We start from the raw sequence: 5,550 nt of genomic DNA, 5'->3' as shown, positions 1-5,550 counted from the left end.
GCTCTTTATCGTTTGGCCAACAATTCAGGTGACTTGATACAGCTGACAATCTAGTGAATCGTTCTGAATCAGCTTAAAAATAATTGAAAATGTAACTTGTAGTCACTAAAAGTGTAGTCATTATTGTTTAAAACTAAACCTTAATACAAAGGTATAGCAGCTATTAAAAGTATGACCCTTATTCTTTACCAAATATCCAGTCACTAAAGGTTATGAACAACCACTTGAGAAAGTAGCTGCTAATACCAGTATATATATATATATACATATATATATATATATATATATATATATATATATATATATATAGAGAGAGAGAGAGAGAGAGAGAGGCGAATCCACGGAATAGTCAAGGGTCGCGCCCAATGTGGTTGCTGGTCAAGTTCAAAGGGCAAGCTCGGTATCTTATGAAGTCAAAAGGCAGATTCGTCATTTTGTCGGCTTCAGTGAATCCCCTCATCTTGTCGCTCGTCCAAACGTGATAACGTGTGCGGTACTTTATCTAGCCTCCGGTCAAAAGCCTATCCTGTACCGAAATGACCAAACCACCCTCATTTGCTTGAGCTATCTACAATAACAACCCTCTAGTGTTTTTTTTTTTTTTTGAACTTTTTTTTTTTTCTACAGAGAAAGCTGGGGTTAGACAAACCCCTACCGGTTATACAGCCGTACCATTTGGGGTTCGAACTTGCAACGTCCCAACACAAGGTGACGTGACGTGGACTAACTGCCCCGTTGGTAACCCTCCCTTAGTTTTAAGAGAGAAAGAACCACAGTTTGAACTTTGAACACGCCCACCAATCACAACGGTCAAAACCCTCAGCAGTGGATCTGGTTGCGGACAAAATTGACTAATATGTAAGGGCATTTTAGTCATTTAGTATTTTTTGTAGGGGTCGTGGCGGGTTGGTCGCTCCCAAGTTCAAAGACTTCAAACCCATCTCCCAAAGGAAATGCAAATTACGAGAGCGACCTTTGTTTTCACTAACAAGCAAGCCTGACATAGACAATGACTAAAATACCCTTATTAGGGCAAGGCTTCAGGTACGTACCAAACTGCACCAACTTTGACCATAAGCCTTGATCGACTCAAGTCCAAGTCGGCTTGTGTCTTATTGGCTACTTTCGAACGCGTCCACTGTCGAATCTCATCGAGCCTACTTCCATTTCACGTCACATATTACAACCACTTTTGCTAGTAAGAGAACTCTATAGCCTCAATTCAAACCTTCCTCTAAGCATAGCTTAAAGAACTTAAAACAACTCAATCTTGCTTGAACCAACCCAAACAAGGGAACGTTTGGAATATTCTGTGGTTCTTGGATTTTCTCATGTTCCCTAATTGGTTGCTAATCATAATAATCTAACTTCCTAAAGTTTAGTGAAACATAAAAAGTGTAATTAAGTTGTGATTATGATTCACATTAAAATGCTTAATCTTGTAAGATTGGTCAGAAGTGTTCACAAGAATGACCATGTGACCAACAATTACAGCTTTTGGATTCTCATCTATGATTGTTATAGCCAAACCAAACATGCCTTGAGCCAATGAGTGTGCGAGTGTGTGCTTTGTGTATGTGTGTCCCCATACGTGTGTATTTGTGCAGTTAATTACCTATGCACATTGACTAAGCCATACCAAATATAGTGAAATTATCTTGGTTAAATATATGCTAATTAATCATATTAAAACACATTTTCAATTTATAAATATGCTAGCACTAGGTGTGGGTTCCTTTAACTGGTTGGCTCCATAAGGACTTAGGTGTCGATGACCCTCGCAGGGGTAGGCCCATTAAGTGACTCCATTCTCGGTCAGGGTTCTTCGAAAAAAATGTGTTGGCACTTGGGTCTTCCCCATTTTCACCATCATGATTGAACCAGCCATGTGAATCATGCATCTTCACATGTGCGTTCATAGTTAATACTCATACCACAAATGGCTAAGCAACTCGGCCTTCACTTAACTATATATCACCATCATCTTAATCAAGTCTTGTCCCATTTACATGGGGTCAGCTTTGTGAGTGTTAGTTCTCTATCTATTCATTTGTTATTTCTTATATTATATTAGTTTAATATCCCTTATTATTACTCTCATTACCCTAAGTCTTTATAAATGATCCCCTCCTAAAGTCATAAAATAACACTAAGCAAACAACTTATCATCTATTTTAAAGTAAACACAATCAAACCTGACTCATTAAGGATCAGTTGAACCTAAAAAACTTTACCCTAACTAGAAATGAATCTACAAATGACAAGGACACCCTTGACATTGACCCAACAACTTAGGGACAAAAGTGTCCCATCACGTGCTGGTTTTGACTAAATTATTTTTCAAATATGCCATTCACCATTGTGTGCTAGACTCTCTATTTTTTTGAATGGAGTGGGGCAGTAAAAATTAGCAGAAACTACAAGGAGGAAATCAAAGGAAATCCCCTCATTAGGATTAAAATAATCCACTACTAAGCTCGATTAGCAGGGTTAATCCAATGGAGTTAGAGTTAGTGACAAAAGCTCTTTGTTTAATCCCACCGCGCCCTAGGCATTCGATACCATGTCGGGCCACGAGAAAATGACGTGTTCCCAATTGCCCACCACCACACAATGCACGTTGCCCCACAAGAAAATACCAGGCCCTCCCCCCCCCCCCCCACCCCCCAAAACCAGCAACAGCCAAACCGCTTCACCAGCCAGAAAACCACCATTCTCCTCTCTTTCTCTCTCTAAGAAAACCACCGTTCTACCCTCTTTCTCTCTCTAGGAAAACCACCCATCATCTCCGTCTCTCTCTAAATTTCTCTCTCTCTCTAAGCATTTATACTTTCTTTTATTGGTGTCTGATATTTTTTTTCATAGTTTTAACGGTCTGCCTTTCCTTTCCTCTCTTTCTCTCTCTTTGCATGTGTTGTTATCTCACTTCTGTTGAGGTATGGTACAACACCCACACGCTTCCTCAAAGAAAGCGAGGTAACTGAAGAGATTTCTCGAAGAAGATCGCCTTTTGTACCCCCTCTCTCCCAATGTATTCTCTTTTTCATGATTTTCTCTGATGTTTAAAGGTTTTTTTTTCTTAGATTTTTTTTTGGGGTGTTTGGTTTTCAGGTGAACATAATAAATTTATACATAGTGTAAAACACCCTTTTTGAGTTTAGGGGTTTAACATTCATACATCCTCTCTCTCTCTCTCTCTCTCTCTTGGTGCTAAACAAATATTTTTTTTTGCTTTTAAAGGACATTAGAGAGTGACCCAGATGTAAAAAGTTCAAGCAGTCTATGTTCTTGTTCTGTTTTTCTTTTTGCAATTTACTTAGGTTTTTTTTTTCAGCTAGTGCAACTTGTTTAGGGTACAAAAGCGAGACTTCTCTCTGTCCATGCTCCTTAGCCTTTGTTTTTTCCTTTCTAAGGACTATATCTCTGTGTGAGAACACGATCTCTAGCCTCACGCTTTGTCGAAGCTTTCTTAGGGTTTTGTTTTCTAGCTCAAGTATCAATACTTGTACTCCTTTCTCTTTCTTATTCCTTCCTCTCTCTCTTTCTCTCTATACACGTTCCCATCCAAGCCAAAGAAAAAGGAAACAACTTTCCCTTGTTTTGGATCCAAAAGAGCCTAAACTCGATACCAATTCACACAGATTCACATCTGAGCTGCTCGAATCCTCTCCCCCAATCCCTCTATTCTATCTACTTTTTGTTGGTATGCTGTTCTAGAGAGAGAAACGGATTCTCTACATCTGAGCTCGAGCTCTCCTCTTTTTTCCATATTTTCTTGGGCTGTTGCTTTACAGGGAGAAAGAACAGAAACAAAAAAGCAGCAGAAGTAGCAGGAGGAGGGGGCGAAGAAGAAAAAGGAGCAAGAAGAAGAAGGAGGAGAGCTGGCGAACCGGTGGTGGGCAGGGAATGTGGGGCTGGGAGGGGTGGATCCGGTGTCGGCACCGGCGCTCGCCCCCTCCACCCTCCACCTCCACAACTCCGATGAAGAGCCTGAGGGGCTCGGCCGGCTCGGCATGCTGCCGAAGCGCGAGACCGACCACTCCGGGGCGGCGATGGTCAACAACGGATCCGGCAACGCCGCCGATGACGACGAGAACGACGGCCGCGGCGGCGATGGCGAGCACGAGCACGACGATCACGCCACAGGCAACGAGATAGTCGAGGCTGGCGGCAGGCGACCCCGCGGCCGCCCGCCCGGCTCGAAGAACAAGCCGAAGCCGCCCATCATCATCACCCGTGAGAGCCCCAACGCCCTCCGAAGCCACATCCTGGAGATCGCCAGCGGCAGCGACGTCGTCGAGAGCGTCGCCAACTTCGCCCGCCGCCGCCAGCGCGGCGTCTGCGTCCTCAGCGGCAGCGGCATCGTCGCCAACGTCACGCTCCGGCAGCCAGCCGCCCCCGGAGCCGTCGTCACCCTCCACGGCCGCTTTGAGATCCTCTCCCTCTCCGGCGCCTTCCTCCCCGCCCCCTCCCCGCCAGGGGCCACCGGCCTCACCGTCTACCTCGCCGGCGGCCAGGGTCAGGTCGTCGGCGGCAGCGTCATCGGCGCCCTAATCGCCTCCGGCCCCGTTATGGTCATCGCCGCCACCTTCAGCAACGCCACCTACGAGAGATTGCCGCTCGACGAAGAGGCCGAGAACTTGGCAATGCAGCAGCAGTCCTCCTCCGCCGGTGTCAACAATTCCCCGACAGGCGCTGGCGGCGGTGCCAGTCTGACCACCGGTGCCGGGCAGCAACAGCACGGCCTGCCCGACCCTTCTTCGTTGCCCATCTACAACCTGCCACCGAATTTGCTGCCCAACGGGCAGATGGCCCACGACGTCTACGGCTGGGCTCCTCCACGTCCACCACTATACTGATTTTTTAAAATTTCCTTCTGTTTTTAGGTATTTTTGTTAGTTTTTTTTTTGTGGGGGTGGTAGTTTTTTCTTCCTTCTCTGTGCGTGGTGTGCTTTCCTTTTTGTGACTGATAGATTAAACCATGTATGTGTACACAGATTAAACGATGGCTCTTTTTTCTCTAATTATTCGTTTGTTTTTTGGTTATAGATTATGAATTTGAGTTTTGAAAGTTTTCTTGTCTGTGAATGGTTTGAGAGAGAGAGAGAGAGAGAGAGAGAGAGAGAGAGAGAGACTACAAGCTTAGTGGTAATCGTTTGTGTGGTAGATTAAGAATTTGAGTTGGGCTTTTCTCAGTGAAAATGGCGAGAAGTAAGAAGAGCAATGAATTTTCTCCTTCTGCTGATTGTTATTATTGATACTATTATCATTATCATCATCCAAATTGCTAGCAATGCTGCTTATTCTTTTTATTCTACTTGTTACTATTTTTATTATTGTCACTATCATTATCTGTCACAAAAATTGCTATTATGATCACCAAAATTTGTAAATAATGCTGCTTATGATCCAGATAAACAGGTTTTCAATCATGGGTATTTTTTCTCCTTGCAAACTTGTATGTTGTGTGAGGATAAATATGAGGTAAGAGAGAGCAACAAGAGAGGAGGATGGAGAGGATGAGGCAAAAGGTGTAGAGAGAGAGAGAGA

The 5,550-nt window shown here is 44.0% G+C and overlaps 1 pseudogene across 1 annotated transcript; it reads left to right on the top strand.

Moving 5' to 3' along the window:
• Nucleotides 1-3,192: 3,192 nt before the first annotated feature.
• Nucleotides 3,193-5,071, top strand: LOC149821389 (AT-hook motif nuclear-localized protein 20 pseudogene; annotated as a pseudogene). The gene has a single exon (XR_016426455.1). The product of XR_016426455.1 is annotated as an AT-hook motif nuclear-localized protein 20 pseudogene (transcript).
• The last annotated feature ends 479 nt before the right edge of the window (nt 5,072-5,550 follow it).

This window comes from Nuphar pumila, chromosome 12 (assembly GCF_984573655.1).
Source record: "Nuphar pumila chromosome 12, dmNupPumi1.hap1.1, whole genome shotgun sequence".
NCBI lineage: Eukaryota > Viridiplantae > Streptophyta > Magnoliopsida > Nymphaeales > Nymphaeaceae > Nuphar > Nuphar pumila.
Note: the sequence above shows the minus strand (reverse complement) of the source record. Positions and strands in the feature narration are given on the sequence as shown.